Genomic DNA, 17,554 nt, shown 5'->3' with positions numbered 1-17,554 from the left:
CTCTCGTGGGACGACCTGATTACCCTGTATCTCCACCAGCACTTAGAACAGTGCTCTGCACATAGTAAGCGCTTAAACAAATACCAATATCATCATCCTTTCCAATCATTCTTCGACACCTCCCACTCCCTAGATCTGCACTGCTTTTTTCACCTAAATAATAATAATGTTGGCATTTGTTAAGCGCTTACTATGTTCAAAGCACTGTTCTAAGCACTGGGATAGATACAGGGGAATGCGCTGGGGTAGATACAGGGGAATCAGGTTGTCCCACGTGAGGCTCAAAGTCCTAATCCCCATTTTACAGAGGAGGTAACTGAGACACAGAGAAGTTAAGTGCCTTGCCCACAGTCACACAGCTGACAAGCGGCAGAGTGGGGATTCGAACCCATGACCTCGGACTCCCAAGCCCGTGCTCTTTCCACTGAGCCACGCTGCTTCTCCACTAAAGCCACTTCCCTCTCATCTCCCCTTCTCTCTCCCATACCGAAGGCTTAAAACCTCATGGACTTGATGGGCACAAATTACTTAAAATGACCTACAGTGATTATTTACTGGTGGGAAGCAAAACTGTGGGCCGTGGACACACCCATGGACCTCAGGGGAAGTCAGTGACCATGGCTGGGGTAGCCCAAAAGAAGCAGTCTGGCCTAGTGGAAAGAGCACTGGCCTGGGAGTCAGAGGACTTGGATTCTAATGCCACCTCTGCCACCTATGTGCTGTGTGACCTTGGACAAGTCACTTAACTTCTCTGTGTCTCAGTTTCCTCATCTGCAAAATGGGGAGTCATTACTTGTTCTCCCTCCTGTTTAGACTGTGGGACCTGAAAATCTCAATCTACCACGGTGCAAGTGGCACACAGTAAGTGATTAGCAAATGCAAAAACTTTCATTTATTTTACCTCTGGTTTCCAAATCTTCATCATTGGCATATTTCTTTTGCTGGGTGGTACAGTTGGCTCCATGTTGGGCTTGAACCCCAGGACCTTGGTTGGGCTGGGCAGATATCAAAGCCCAAGCAAGTGACTTCTCCCCTTCCAGACCGTGAGCCCGTTGCTGGGTAGGGATTGTCTCTATCTGTTGCCGAATTGTACTTTCCGAGCGCTTAGTACAGTGCTTTGCACACAGTAAGCGCCCAATAAATACGATTGGATGAGTGAATGAATGAAAGTGACTTATTGTCCTGGAAAGACACTTTCTTAAGGGCTTTGTCTTTACCAGCTCATATCTTTCTGAGTCTGCCTCACCACCTCCTCAGAGTAGCCCAGGGAGTGAAATGAATAAGATCAGATTCCTAGGCACAAAATCATCAATTACCCTGGGCCAGAGGGTGACTGGCTCTTTGCAAAAGCTGTTTAAAAGCTCAAGTTCATAGGCCCCCATTAGGAAACTCTGCTAGCATAGGCTCTGCCCCAATTCACTCCCTCTTTTTTCCACCCTATCTCATGGCTCATGCCTGGCTTTGGAGTCAGGGCTCATGAGTTCGAATCCCAGCTCTGCCACTTGTCGGCTGTGTGACACTTCTCTGTGCCTCAGTTCCCTCATCTGTAAAATGGGGATTAAGACTGTGAGCCCCACGTGGGACAACTGCCACGGGTCAGCTGTGTGACTGTGGGCAAGTCACTTAACTTCTCTGTGCCTCAGTTACCTCATCTGTAAAATGGGGATTAACTGTGAGCCTCACGTGGGACAACCTGATTCCCCTGTATCTACCCCAGCGCTTAGAACAGTGCTCGGCACAAAGTAAGCGCTTAACAAATACCAACATTATTATTATTATTATTATTACAACCTGATTCCCCTATGTCTACCCCAGGGCTTAGAACAGTGCTCGGCACATAGTAAGCGCTTAACAAATACCAACATTATTATTATTATCACTGGACTTGTTGGTGTTCATTGATGGTTAAATCGCAGTGTTAGAGTCTTGGGCCTTGGGTGGGGTGGCTTTTGAGGTGACTCCGTCCTTCCGCTCCCCAGGGCAAGCATCTGGGATCTTTGCCCCTCCCTCTTCTTCCTCCTTTATTCATTCATTCAATTGTATTTATTGAGTGCTTACTGTGTGCAGAGTACTAAGCGCTTGGGAGAGTGCAAGTCAACATTAAACAGGTACATTCCCTGCCCACAACGAGCTTTCTCTTCAGCCCTTTTCCAGGAAGATCCTGCCCCCCACCCATCCCAGGCTCCCTTCCATCCTGAAAACTTGGGGTTGGGAGCTGGGAGTTAGACCCTGCCGGGGACTTGAGATTTTGTCTTTGGCTGGGAGCACCGGTTCCCCCAATTCTTTCCAAGTTCATGGTCCAGGCAAGATTGGATGGTGCTGGTGGGGAGCAGGAGGGAAGTAAATTCCCTGCAGAGGAGGGGTAACCCTTCAGCATCTCCTGCTGGAAAGGGTGGGAATTGCTCCAGCCCCTGGTCCGACTATGCCCTGGGAAAACGAACCCTAACATTGAGGAAGAGACTAAGCGCCCCCTCCCCCCCATAAAATAAATAAATAAAACCCCTCAAAACCCCAACCGCGCCACAGGTATTTAGCCCTCCCGTGGATTCTTCCAAAACCTTAAATCGCTTCGAGCCTACTGCGGCCCGGCCCCAGAGAGCTACCCGCCCCAAACTTTATTATGTCAATGCATCTCTGGGAGAGGGGGAAGAGGATTGAGGAGGCCACCTTAAACAGGCTCCCAACCCAGGCTACTGTGGAAATTCCTTCATTGGCTGCGGTCGGTTGGCCGTTCCGTCCAATCCGCAGGCAGAGTTCCCACATGGGTCTATGATGTCAGAATGGAGAGTGGCGAATCAGAAGCGAAGAGAGCGAGCGGCCAATCGCAGCCGGTGCCGGGCAAGGGAGGGAGAGGCGGGGAAGTGGTTGGGAGCTGTGGTGTGAATAGGGCTGTGCCCCTTGCTTCCCCCCCCCCCCCCCCAACCCGCCCCATTCCGCTCACTCCCGCTACTTCTGTTACTCCCATCTACGGCGCTGCTCTGGGACGTGAATCTTTTTAGCATCTCTGGACGCTGGGCTCGAACCAGGCCACGTCCCAGGGATGCCCTGCCCAAGCGTTGGGTGTTTTTCTTGGTTCCAGGTGGGGATGGCAGGGATTGCTTTCTGACGGCCTTATCGATTTGGATCTCCCACCCTTCGAGCTCTTGGTTTAAACCTTTCCCTCCCTCTGGTCCCCCACTGTCATGACGCCTGGGGCCCCCGCTGGAAGAAAGCAGGGTGGGCGTGGGAGCAGGACCAGGCTTTTGCAGACGGATCTGGAAGGGGGTCAGACCCAAGTCGACTACAAAACCCACAAGCCTTTGCAAACGGTCTCTTCAACTCTGTCAATCAAAGTAACGTGGGGCCAGTTCTTTCTCCCCACCCCCCCTCGCCCCACCCCATTCCACTCCTCCCTCTTCCCCCCCAAGCATCTCTGCCCAGAGTGGCTGTACGGTATAATTACAGCACATTGATCTAACTGAGGAAGGCTTTCCTGCTGCCCATGAATCAGGCTTTTCTGAGAGGAGCACATCCCTTTAACATTAAACACAACGGCACCAACGGCACCTTCCGTCTCTATGGGGCCCTGGGCAAAACCACCACCCACTCACCCATGTTCCAGAAAAAAGCTCAGGTTGGTGGGTCCCAGATATCCACTCTGGACCCTGATACCCAACCAGAGGGGAGGAGGCAGCAGGGTCGCTCTGAAAGACCCAACCTGGCTGTAATCTTATTTTTCTTCCCTGAGGCTAGTACCCTAGCCTCAGTTGTCCGGTCTTATACTGGACAGTTAGACGATCTGTCTCCTGTCGGGTACTGATATGGAACTAGATACTTTTCTGCCCAGTTGTTTTTTTTAAAATTTTCAGCACCCAGTCTCCCTCTGCCATGGCTCCGTTAAGGCGTCAGACCTCACACGGACCTGGAAGAGGAATGCAAAGGCTTTGGAACCAGTGGTGGTGGGGGGGGTTCAGCTGAACACCCCCCCAGGAGAAACACTAGGACCATCTAAAGTCTGTTGTTCTCTGGAAAATGGTGCCCGTGACATCAGCACGTTTCATCACATGCCTATGTAATGCAGGTTATGTCATGAGCATCTCCTTGTCTGGTATCAGCGAGGTCCTTCAGGGGTCACCCTATCTGAGAACCCTGGGCCTTTCCCATTCATTATATTAATGTCTGTCTCCTCCCCTCTAGACTGTAAGCTCATTGCGGGCAGGGAATGTGTCTGTTTATTGTTATATTGCACTCTCCCAAGCGCTTAGTACAGTGCTTTGCACTGTAAGCACTCAATAAATACAATTGAATGAGTGTCCCTGGCCTCATGAGTCCTGCCAGGTCCAGAAGGGAGAGGAGCAAAGAGCCCCAGAGCTGCTGAGGACCTCCAGAGATAATCTGACCCAAGACCTCCCTCCTGGTGGGTAACACCAAAATCAGCTAGGACAAAGAGGCTCTGAACCTCTCTCTGAGGGAGGGTGTGTGGGTAGGGGGACTGATCCACTGTTAAGTCCCCTGAAGAAGCAGAAAGTCCTTCATTATGTCTCACCCAAATTCTCTCTTGCTGCAGTTTGGCCTAGGTAAGGCTAATGCCCCAGGGGTCAGAATGAAAAACTCAGGGTGGGAGGGATCTGAGGTCCTTGTGGGGTTAGCAGGAGAAAGAGAGAGAGCGAAAGAGAGAGAGAAACTTCAGCCCCTTCCCTGGCCCCCAGGCTCACCTGGCAGAGTCTGCCCTTGGCAGTGCCTAGGTCATTTTCCCCTCCTAATAATAATAATTGTGATATTTGTTAAACACTTACTCTGTGCCAGCCACCGTACTAAGCATTGGGGTGGATACAAGCAAAGCGGATTGAACACGGCGCAGTGGAAAGAGCATGGGCTTTGGAGTCAGGGCTCATGAGTTCGAATCCCAGCTCTGCCACTTGTCAGCTGTGTGACTGTGGGCAAGTCACTTAACTTCTCTGTGCCTCAGTTCCCTCATCTGTAAAATGGGGATGAAGACTGTGAGCCCCACGTGGGACAACCTGATTCCCCTGTGTTTACCCCAGCGCTTAGAACAGTGCTCTGCACATAGTAAGCGCTTAACAAATACCAACATTATTATTATTATTATTATTATGTCCCATTTGGGTCTCACAGTCTCGATCCCCATTTAAACAGATGTGAAGTGACTTCCCCAAAGTTACACAGCAGACAGGTGGTGGAGCCGGGATTAGAACCCATGACCTTCCGACTCCCCTGGTCCAGACTCCATCCACCACACCATGCTGCTTCTCATCACCTCTGGATCATCTCTTGCTGATGCTTTCACCTGCCTGGGTCTGGGAGCAATAGCATTGGTTTCCTCTTGCCTCTCTACCTTCTTCCCAGCTTTCTCTTATTGCTCTGCTCAGACCCCTTAGAGTGGGGAAACCGAGGCACGAGATAGTGCTGTATTTGCTCTGGGTAGCCTGATCGATACCAGAAAAATAATGGGCGGCTTACCCGAGCAGCTTAGAAGTGAGTTCACATCTCTTTGGTGGTGTTATCTGTCCATTCACTTGGATAGTGTAAATCAACTCAACCAGTGGCGGCTAGTGTGTAGACACAAATACTCTGAAGGCCCCAGAAGTGAGTCTTATTGGCTTGGGGCAGACCCCCAACCCAAACCAACCCTCTTGGTCTAACCACTGCACCGCCCTCCCTCCTTGCAGAGAGAGCCATCCAGAGGGCAGGGATGGCTCTGCCTTCCTTGGGGGGTCCCTGTGTCCCAACTCCAGAGATTGAAGCAAGTCACCCGAATCCCCGCCCCCCCTCCCCCCAGTTTTCCCTTCCCTGATGGCTCTGCTCCGAGCCGCTGTAACCTGCTGAAGAAAATGTCAATCACTGCTCCCACCGACACCAGGCCCCTCCTCTCCACCCAACCCCCCACGGAAGAGTGAGGACGGAATTCCTTGGGGGGGAGGGGAGGCTTTGCATATTTATTATCTGGAAATATAAAGGCTGCAATTAGAGGCCTCGTTACTGTAGGTCACCCAACATCAATACCGCTAGAGAAATTGGTCATAACCACAGCGAATTCCCTGGATTTTAGACCATTAACCACACACGGCTCTGCTTCGGTCTCTTTTCCTGCCTGCTGGTAACCGCGGGTGGTTGCGGGATTGTCGCCCAACGAAAATGGGGATTTGCCCTGAGCCCGGCTTTCAGGGGCCGGAGCCAGAACCGGTCTTCACCGCAGCCTCATTCAACATTATCATTCCCCACTCACCCCCCGCCCCCACCGTTTCCTCCTTCCTGCCCCCCCCCCCCCCCCCCCGCGAGTTCTTGGAATCTGGATGTGTAGGTTGCGACAGAGAGCAGAGTGGATGGGGGAGGCGAAGGAGAGGGAAACAACAACGTTGTCAGGCAGAGAAAGAAGAGTTTGCAAGCATGAAGAAGTGGCAGGCATCCTGTTTTGGGGGAGGGTAGGCAGAAAGAGTCAGACCCAGACAGGCAGACAGACAGACAGAGACAAAGAGAGAGAGAAAGAGATAGAGAGAAAGGAGATGAGAAAGATGGACTGAAAGAGATCGAGACAAAGAGAAACAGAGAGACGGGGAGATAGAAAGCTAGGGGAAGAGACAGTGACAGACAGTCAGAGACTGAAAGACGGTGGAGACAGAGACAAAGAGAAAGAGACGCACAAAGAAAGGTGGAGCGTCACTGTGAGAGATGGGGAGACAGAGACCGCCAGAGAGACAAAGGGACAGAGATGCAGACACACATAGTGAAAGACAGGAGGGCAGACAAAACAGACAAAGGCAAAGAAACAGATGCCTAGAGACAGGAAAAGAGATGGAGAAATAGGGGGAGGGATGGAGAGACAGGGAGGGGGAAAGAGAGGAGATAAACCTACAAAGGTGAGGAAAGATGGGCACTGTGAGGTTAGGAGAGATGCAGGGACTCAAACCTAGAGGACGGAAACCCTAGGTGTGAAATACACTCATGTCCCGGCAACCCTCCCACGCAGCCCCTCCTCCCATCCAACCTCTCTGGGCTAAATCCAGTTTAGAGGGCCCCCTTCCCCCTCAGATTGACCTGTAATCCTAAGAAAGATAAACTTTAAAGGGGCCCTCTGAGGGAAGGGGGCTTCTTGCTTTCTCGTTTTCCCCATTCTCCCTGAAATGATATAACACTTTCTGGTTGCTCTTCTACTTCCCACAGTGGTGGTGTTTTTCCCCATTAATTGTTCCATTGCCCCCCCTGCCAACTCCGGGAGTCAGGGAGGAGCGAGAATGATTCTTTCCATTTCACAGCTGGGGAAACTGAAGCCCAGATCAGCGAGTGACTTACCCAAAGTCACCCAAAGGAGCTGGGCCTACTGGAGTCTACATCTCCTAACCCCCCATGCTGACTCTGCTGCCTCCGGACTCAGTTCTGGCCTCCTTGATCCCTTGACAGCAGGGTAAGGCGGATCTCTGAACTGGCATGACTGGGAGGGGGAAACCAGACTTGATTTTAACCATTCAAGCCTCAAGGTGAGAGAGTTAACCCCCTCCTCCCCATCCAGCTTCCCCCAGCTCAGCTCAGCAGAGTGAAGATCGAAGGAGACACTGCAAAAGGAAAAACCTTCAATATTTCAGGCAGCAGCTGTACCTGGCCCTCTGCGAGGTTAAATATTTAATGTGTCACATTCCTGCCTCATCTTTTATTAACGATGTTATTTATTTTCTGACTGAGGGGTTATCTGATCATCTCTGCCCCTCCCTGCCCTCCCTCTCCACAGTCTGCAGAAGGCCAGCTCCAGGCATACTGCCCAGGGCACAGAGTAGTTGGGCCACCCCTTGGGACCCTTTGGCATGCACTGGATGGGGCAGGAGCAAGTTTGTATCCGAAGCTGGCCTGGCAGGACCAGTCCTCCCCCATACAGCTGCTCGGCCCTCTGACCCTCTCCCCTCCGGTCCACCTGGCCCAGAGTCCCAGCCTTCTGGAAGGACCTTATTTTTGGGGGGGTTAGGGGAGAGGGGGCGGCTGGGTGCTTTGGGAGGGAGAGCTAGAGATCCGAGGGATATTGTAAAGACCAGCAGAGGGTCATATGGCAGCTTGGGCCTAGCCCTTCCTGAGACCAAGGCCAAGCTGAATTCCCCACTGGGATTTAACCTCCCCACTCCCTCCTTTGCTCCTGGATTCAGCAGCTCCCGCCTCCACCTTCCCCACCCAGTCTGGAGGTATTTTCAAATGCTTCCAACTGAACAATTGTACCCTGGTGCTAGTCTAGCCTTTCCGCCCACACACGCGCACACACACGCACACACACACACGCATGCACACACACACTCTGCCCTTAGTCTATGTCCATTGCTATGCTTGCCCCACATTTGACTGGGAGTTAGTAGAAGAGGGTTAGAAGTTAATAGTTAGTAGGACTGAGGAGGGAGTGGTGAATTGACAGGCAGAGGCCTGGAGACTGAGCAAGAACCCATGCTGAAGACCTTGGCTGATAAGGAAGCCAGGTATATAAGGACCATTTTACCTGCCAGAACCCAGGCTTTTTCTGAGTCCCAACCCAGGGTCGTCTCTCCTTAGCATTTTCACCTCCTTGGGAGCAATAATATTGATTGATTGATTGATCGATTGATCGATTGATGGAGCAGAGGTGGCCCTTCCTGGGAGCCCAGGGTGTGCTGGGCCATAGCTTGAGTATCCCTGGGCCCATGAGTTGGAGGATGGGGTAACCTGGTGGGTAACTTGCGCTTCCTGCCCCCCAGCCCAGCTCTCTTCCTCCCCGAGCCTCCCCCAGCCTCCTTTTCTCCTGGGCTGAGTGGGCTCAGGGCTGGGTTTGAAGACAAGATGGGGCTGGCCCAGCTGGGCCCCGGAGCCCTGGAGCTCTGGGTCCCTCCCCTTCACAGCCTTTGGTTCTGGAATGGGAGCCAAAGTCGGGAGGGGTAGATGCTGGAAGAGTGCCCGTCTTGGCATGCCAGGGCTTCTCCCCATTCTGAGGCTCCCGCAGGGACCTCCGGGAAGGCCAGGAGTGCCAGCCCTTAAAAGGGTTCATAATGGAAGAATGTATTCTCCAGGGGTGGGGCCCACTCATGGCAGGGGTACAGCAATAGTGGCACTTGCCATAGGCATCGCCCTCCCTGAAGTGCAGTCATGGAGCCTCAAACCCCACTGCAGGGAGGGGTGCCTTGTTTCTATCAATCAGTCAATTGATCGATAAATTGAACATTTATTGAATGTTTACTTGGGGCAGAGAACTGGCTGTGTAGAGCAGTTGGGAGAGTCCAGTCGAGTAGGTAGGCACGATCCCTTGCCTTCAAGGAGCTTCAAGTCTAGCAGCCATCAACAACATTTCCCCTATTCTCTCTTATTCACCATTGCCCAGCAGAAAAGTGACCAGAGAGGGATGAGCTCTTAGTACAGTGCTTTGCACACAGTAAGTGCTTAATATATACGATTGAATGAATGAATGAATGAATGAAGGGGTCGTGGCTGTTGCCACAGGCATAGCCCCAGCACAAGGGTCCTGGGGAGAGGGGAGGAAGAGCAGCAAAGGAATGGGAAGAGAGATCCCCCGCAGACAGTCCCTTCTCCTTGACCTCCAAAACTGCCCATCTCAGTGCTCTCTGCTGGCTCGAAAGATGGCAGCTGGGCAGTGAGCAGCCCGGATGTTTTAAGCCAGAAAGATTTGTGGACAGGATTAAGAGTGGGCTCCCTTCCCTACAGGCCAGCAGCAGAGGACAGCTGGGAAGGAAGGGTGGGGATGACCGCTCTGCTCCAGGCCTATCAGTTAACTGCATAATCCACTTAAGTGCATAGCCAGCCTGTGTCTCCCTGATGCCCCCCACCCCCACAGCCCAGGCAGGAACAACGGCAGACACTGTTGGGTTCTGGCTTCATGTAAGAGGTCTGTGTCCCCTTCCCTGAGAACTCCAACCCCCACAACAAGGGGCCTGGGAGGAACCCAGCTGGCTGCGGGTGTGGTGGGATGGCACCTGCTGTGGGCACATACTTCTTTGCTGCCTGTGTGGAGGGGGGTTGGAGGGATCCTGCTGGTCTGGGAGGGAACAGGGGGCGGCGGGGGGGGGGGGGTTGCTGGGACAGTCTCTGGAATGCCCCTGGGGGTCTTAGTGATAGTAACAATAATAATAATAGTATCTGTTAAGCTCTTACTATGTGTCAGGCACTATTCTAAGCGCTAGGGTAGGTACGAGTTTAATCAGGTTGGACACGGTCTTAAGTAGTTCTCTCTCACGGAGTTGAGTCCTTCCTCGGATCACTCAATCAGTGGTATTTATTGAGCACTTGCTGTGTGCCAGAGCACTCTACTAAGTGCTTGAGAGAGTACAATACAATAGATTGATAGGTACGATCCCTGTCCTCATGGAGCTTACAGTCTAGTGGGATCGGTACAGTTTGGGGCCAAGGAGAGGCAGGGGAACAGAGGACTTGGGGTCAAATGGAAAATCCAGCTGGTCTGAGGCAACTGGCAAAGTGTAGGGTGAGAGTCTCTTAAGATTTCCACTCCACTCTTTTGGTTGGGGGCGAAAGGGGTACGAGGTGGGGGGCAGGGAGCAGACAGATGTCCTGGACAACTCCTATTCTAGGTGGTGGCAAAGCCATTCCTGGGCACAAGCCTATCAATCACACATTCCCTTCCCCATTTTCCTTCATGAGCACCAGCTGCCGCCTCGCCTCACAGGCCCTACCCTCCGCATAGACGTGGGTGATGTTTACGGCCCCGGGCAACAGGCTTCTTGTGAAAAAGACCCGAGCGAGCAGTTGATCCCATGGCAGAGATGGAGGTTTGCATCTTCCTTTGCAGAGCGTTGGCGTGGGGGTTCTCCGACAGCCCCGGGCAGCTGTGGATGCATGTGGAGACTTGGGGTTTGGCTGGTACAACACCGACTCAGCACTGCAAGCCTGCCCGGCCTGGGAAGGCAGGGAAAAAGATGGGGCGGGGGGGCCGGGTACAGAGGAGACTCTTCTGTACCCCCAGAGCTGGAGCTGGGCCCCTGCAGTCCTCAGAGTAACAACAGGGACCCCAGTCAAGGCTTAGAGAAGAAGATTGTCCTCCTTGTTTTCTTAGGTTGCTTTGTTGTTTTTATCATTTCCACCTTTCCTTATGAAATCGACACGAACCCCTCCCACCTCCACTCTCATTCATAGATTATGAACCCTCAACTGGTTCTGATTTATTATCCTATATTCTTCCTCCATGCTTAGTACAGTGCTCCACATACAGTAGGCTCTCAATGCTACTGATGCTTGTTCACTTGTTTTGATGTCTGTTTCCCGGCTTCTAGACTGAGCCTGTTGTGGGCAGGGATTGTCTCTATTTGTTGCTGAATTGTACTTCCCAAGCGCTTAGTACAGTGCTCTGCACACAGTAAGCACTCAATTAATATAACTGAATGAATGAATAAATGAATATGTACCACTGAATGAATGAAAGGGATCCTATGACTGTAAGCCCATTGGGGACAGGGAAAGTGTGTAGTATTTACCAACTCTGTTGTATTGTACTCTCCACGCACTTTAGTACAGTGCTCCCCACACAGAAAGCACTCAATAAATGCCATTGATTGATTATAATCTTCAGAAAGTTGTTACAATGTCATTTGAATTGCTTAGAAAGTCCCCAGTCCCTGCTTCTTTCCCTAAGACCGCTGGGCCACTATGTTAGGTTGCCCTCCCAAAAACCCTTTTTTTTTTTCCTGGTTCCCCCTTCCTCCCTCCCCATTCCTTTAACTGTCCCCTGTAGAAACTTGTTTTCAGCAATCTGCTGGGTCTCTTTACCTAATAATGGCGACAATAATAATAACTGTGGTATTTGCTAAGCATTTACTATGTGCCAGGCACTGTACTAAGCGCTGGGATAGATACAAGCTAATTGGGTTGGACACAGTCTCTATCCCATATAGGATTCACAGTCTTAATCCTCATTTTACAGATGAGGTCTCTGAGGCCCCGAAGAGTGAAGTGACTTGCCCAAGGTTACAAAACAGACAAGTGGCAGAGCTGGGATTAGAACCCTGGTCCTTCTGACTCCCAGGCCCATGGTTTTTCCACTAGGCTACGCTGTTTCACTCTGTTCTCTCTGCCTTTGCTTCTCAGCTGCCAGCTTCACCAGCATTCACCATTCACCAGTTCTTGCCTTGTGCATTTTCCAGCCCCATTCCCCACCTCACCCTCCCCAACCCTCCCAGAAGGGAGGCCTTGTTCATAGGCTAGTTGCTGAAGCCCCTGAGTCTCAGTAGGTCAAGTGATTTGCTTCAAGGTCACTGTGGCTTGGGAGACAGAAATTGGGGAAGAGGTGGGATGGGGGTGGGGAGCAGAAAAGCAGCGTGGCCTAGTGGATAGAGCATGGGCCTGGGAGTCAGAAGGACCTGAGTTCTAATACTGGCTCTGCCACTGTCTGCTGTGTGACCTTGGGCAAGTTACTTGACTTCTCTGTGCCTCCGTTACTCCATCTATAAAATGGGGATTGAGAGTGGGATAGGGACCCACTGTGTCCACTCCGATTAGAATGTATCCACCCCACTGCTTAGTACAGTGCCTGGCACATATTAAGTGCTTAATAAATACCACAATTATTAAGGAGACTGATCACCATTCTCCCCATCTCAGCGTCCTTCTAAAAGCATATCCCCTCCAGGAAGCCTTCCCTGATGAACCTCTCCTCTCCCCACCCTATGCTCCCTTCCTTCTGCATCATTTATGCAGTTGGGTCTGTACCCTTCAAGCACTTTGTTACTCACTCCACCCCCAGCCCCACAGCCCTTATGTCCACATCCTTAATCTCTGCTGCTTCCGCTATGTCACTGATTTTAATGCCTCTCTCCCCTGTTAGACTGCAATTCCCTGAGGCCAGGTAACATGTCTACCAATTCTGTTGTATAGTACAATCCTAGGTGCTGAGTACAGTGCTCTGCGCATCATAAGAACTCAATAAACTATTGATTGATGGATTGACTGATTGATAGAGCTCAGAGAGACTGTTCAGGATGGGCAGAGCTCCACCAACTATGCCCAGCCCAGTCATCACTACCCAGTCATCACTACAAAGATCAACCATCTGCCTGTTTTCCTTCTGGGTCCCAGGTCCCTGCTAGCACAGCAGGCAGGCAATCTGGACGCAATCTCAAAACTGAGTCAGCTCCCCTGATCCCCTGTCCTGGAGACCCGTTTTCTGATTTCTGGTTGTAGTCACTGGCCTATTCTGGAGAGGGGCCAGTCAGTGATCAATCAATGGTATTTACTGAATGCAAAGCACTGTACTAAGTGCTTGGGAGAGTCCAGTACAATAGACTTGGGCCCACCCCATCTGCGAGTCCCAAACTCTGCAGAAGGTCCCTGACCTGGAGGATCTTGCTCCCCCAGTAACCCTCCCCTCTGGAGACCTCCCAGCCTGGCTAAGCAGTCCCCTTCCAGACCTGGCTTCACCAGCGCCTTTCCAACCTAGTGGTTCATTAGAGGCCCATCCTCTCAGGCCTGCCCGATCAGGCTTTAAGTGGAACTACACAAAAGGTGAAAATAAAACTTGCAGACTCCCCCAGGGTCCTGGGCCTCCTCCTTCCCTCCTCCTTCCTCTTCCCTTCTTGTCCCCTGCCCCCCACCCCCACCCCAATCCGGAAACACTCTGAACCTTCTGAGGCACAAACCAGAGAGACCTAGGATCAGGGACATTCATTCAGATTTCCCCAGGCCAGGCTACTGGGCAGGGCAGAGTGGGACAGGGTGGGATAGGGTGGGGCAGTGTGGCACTTGATGTTTTGCCAACACCAGGGATTTGACTTCTACAGACTAAAACCCCTCTAGACTGTAAATTCGTCGTGGGCAGGGACTGTGTCTGTTTAATGTTATATTGTACTCTCCCATGTGCTTAGTACAGTGCTCTGCACACAATAAGTGCTCAATAAATGGGATTGAATGAGTGAATGAATGAATGAAAAGCGCTGCACAAGCTCATCACCCATCCCTGGGACCGGGCTGGGTGGCACTGGGCCATAGACTGGGCATGGGCAGCCCTTCAGCCCCCTGCAATGACTCCCCCCAGCAAATTTCCAGCCACTGGGTTTGACTGGAATGCATTGTAGCCAGAACTGGAATAGGCCAGTATGGGCAGGATTAGGTGTTGAGTGGACCAGGCTGAGCTCTGAATTTCCAGACCTGCAGGCAAGCCATTGGAAGAAACTTGCCTCAGGGGAGGTGGGAGAAGGTGGGAGCTGGATGTTCAGACTTTGTGACCAGTAAGTTCAGGGGACTGAGGCGAGCTGGGACAAGGACCAGAAATGGTGCAAGTTCTAGACTACGATTCAACCTTGCAGGTAAATTACCAGCTCTCCAAGTATCGCAGCAGCCCACTCTCCTCCTAGGTTTCCTGCTGAACTCCAGGCTAGGTTTAATCCATAAGAACAGCACTCTTTTCTCCAGGCCAGCCCACCCTGCTCACCGGCACCAGAGCACCTGGGCTCTTTGTGAGGCTAGAGCCAACCAGGTGGGAGGGAGGATTGTGGAGTTCCCCGGGTCCTGGCCTCAGGCCCTGGGAGCAGATCAGTCGGCCGGCGTGACCCGGGGCAGTGTCTTTCCTGGCCTCAAGCCCAGGGAGCAGGTCAGTCAGATCGCGTGACCCGGGGCAATGTCTCTCCCCTGCTCTCCCAGAGGCGAGGACAGGAGGGAAGGGGGGGGGGGCGGCGGGTAGAGGAAGATCATCCTCCCCCGCCCTCCAGATCATCCTCCCCCTTAAGCCCTTCCAGTCACGCCAAAGCTGACAGCCTCTCAGCTCCTTCCTCTTCGATCTGCGTCTTGGCTCCCGTCCTCCCTTCCCGTGCTGCTGAGTGGGGGTTTGAATTATTGATGTTTCTCTTAGCTTTTATCTTGGGTGCGTCGCAGTAGGGAGATGGCTCGGCGTCTCTGCATTAGTGATGAATAGGGGAGGAGGAAGGGAGGGCGGGGGTTGTGTGTGCGCGCCCCCCGCTGCTGGCTGCTCCCCTGACAACGCGCCGCGTTATCTTTTCCCGAAGCGACAGTTCCTTGGCTAGCCGAGGGGAGGGGAGGGGGGCGGAGGCGGGGGATGATGGGTGGCAGGGGGCTCCCGTCCCAGCCCCAGGCTTGTGACCTTGGCCATTAACAGGAGCCCCGGCGAAAGATCGCCGCCTATTAGCGGTGCAATTAGCCACGTTCCGCTGACGAGCTAAGCACCGTGTCAGCGGCTCTGAAAGGTCACCCGATGATGGAGCATCCGACGCCTCCCCTCCCTCCCGTCCCCGCTCCCCCTCCGGCTCCCCGCCGCTCGCAAGCCGAGACTCTGACCGTCCAATCAGAGCCTCAGGCCAATCCCAGCCCGGCTCGCCGTCCTTCCCCGCCATGGCTCTCCCCGCCCCCCAGCATCCCAGCCTCAGACCCCGTCGCCATTCACCCTGTCTTTGCTGTGCTCTGTGGTTCCGCCCTTTGACTTGAGCGACTTGGCTCGCCCAGCCGGAGTAGAGGGGCGACGACATCTCCATAGAGAGCCCCCGGGGGGTGGGGGCGGATGCGGCAGAGAAGCCCCAGGATCGAAAACTGGGATGAAGGGCTCCCTCTCTGCCCCTGGCACTCCTTCCCTCGCCTGTTTCTTGGGATTCCCCAGTCGTCTGGATCATTCCTTACCGCCAGCGGCTCCTCCCCTGTGTCTGGGTCTCCCAGGGTCCCTGGGTGGAGTGAGCCATCTTTCTCCATGTCAGGCCTCAGGCGGGAGAGGGCATTCGGCTCCTCGCTCCAGAACCTCCGATACGACGGCACCCCCCGTGTCCACAGCGTGGTGGTCTGAGAGCTAACATTCCCAGCACAGCATCTCCAGGATCCACCCCTCCCTTTCCATCCAAATGGTCACTATGCTGGTTCAGGCACTTGTCATATTCCCCACTTGACTCCCGCATCAGCCTCCTCTCTGATCTCCCTGCATCCAGTCTCTCCTCTTTCTCTGCTGTCCCAATCGTTTTTGCAAAACATGGTCGGGCACCCATCTCCCCACTCCTTGAAAGCCTTTACTACCTGCCCGTCCCTCCCCGCATCGAGCGGAAACTCCTCAGTCGGCTTTAAAGCAGTTCATCAACTCTCTCCCTCCTACGTATCCACTCTCTTCTCCCAGTATACCCCAGCTTGCATTTTTTTGTTCCTTTCACTTTAACCTACTCACTGTGCCTCTTTCTTATCTCTCCCACTGCTGACCGCTTGCTCACACCACTCCCCCCAGCCTGAAACTACCCCCCCCCCGCCCTTTAAATGCGACAGATCAGAGCTCTCTCCATTTTCAAAGCCCTTCTGAAATCACTACTCCTTCAGAAGGCCTTCCCCGATTCATTTCTAACCCCCCACCATACTACCAGTTCAGGACTTCTGTGCCACCTAAGTCCATAAGTACTTCTGTAGCACTTTTGTGCTCACCTTCCATAGCCTATTGCTTAAGCACTCACTTGAGTACATAGTCCCTTTTCCTTTTTCCTTCTACCTCTAATTTCAGGTGTGGGGAGGACCCCCAACAGTGACCATGTCTGTCTCCACCACTAGATAGTAAGTACCTTGAGGTCAGGGAACATGCCTACTAATTCTAGCTATTCTCCCAAGTGCTTAGTACAATACTCAACACATAGTAGTCACTCAGTAGATACCACTGAAGGATAACTCAGTTCACTGTCCCTGGGTCAGTACACAACACCTACCTCTGTCATCCGTCCTAGCATCCTCTATGCAAAACGAAGTCTCTTTACTTCCTTCAAAATTCGCTTCCTCTGGAAGTCTTCCTGAATGCACCCCACCCAGTACCTTCCTGAAAGGTGCCTACAAAAGTGCTACAGGAGTACCTACGGGCTTAGGTGGCACAGAGGTGCTGAACTGGCAGTAAGGTGGGGTTAGAAATGAATCGGGGAAGGCCTTCTAAAGGAGTAGTGATTTCAGAAGGATTTTGAAAATGGAAAGAGCTCTGGTCTGTCGCATTTGAAAGGGGGGGCAGTTTCAGGCTGGGGGAGTGGTGTGAGCAAGAGATCAATCATTCAATTGTATTTATTGAGGCTTATTGTGTACAGAGCACTGTACTAAGCGTTTAGTACACTCCAACCACTCTGACTTGTTTGATGGCAACATAAATTGGGTTTCTGAGCTTGTGTAAATCTTTTTGTACGATTTTAAGTCTCTATTTTAAGGCTCAATTCTTATGTTTATTTGTCTGCTTATTTGCATCTGTACTGTCTCCCCCATGAGACTGTCAGCCCTTTGAGGGCAGGGACCATGTTTTCTCTGTCTATCCCTCTGGCTGCACACAGTATTGGGGTGTGTGTGTGTGTGTGTGTGTGTGTGTGTGTGTGTGTCCTTTCTCCCCCATCGAAAGGTCAGAGCCCCTTGAGGGTAGGGACCAAGCTGTTCCTCCCTCTGTCCTATCACCCAGTACCCAGGTCAGGCCTGTGCCCACAGTACTGACTGATGACTGAGCAGACATTGTGCCTGGAGGTGGAGAGTTGAAGGAAAGTTTCTGCTCCAGGGTAACAGAGTGGTCCAGTGCAAGTGGGCCAATGCCCATCCCAGCACCAGCTCCCCTCCCGATTCATGGAGTTAATGTTGATCCTGAGGTCAGGGGTCA

The sequence above is a fragment of the Ornithorhynchus anatinus genome, chromosome X1 (assembly GCF_004115215.2).
Source record: "Ornithorhynchus anatinus isolate Pmale09 chromosome X1, mOrnAna1.pri.v4, whole genome shotgun sequence".
NCBI classification, from domain to species: domain Eukaryota; kingdom Metazoa; phylum Chordata; class Mammalia; order Monotremata; family Ornithorhynchidae; genus Ornithorhynchus; species Ornithorhynchus anatinus.
This window is presented reverse-complemented; position numbering follows the sequence as displayed.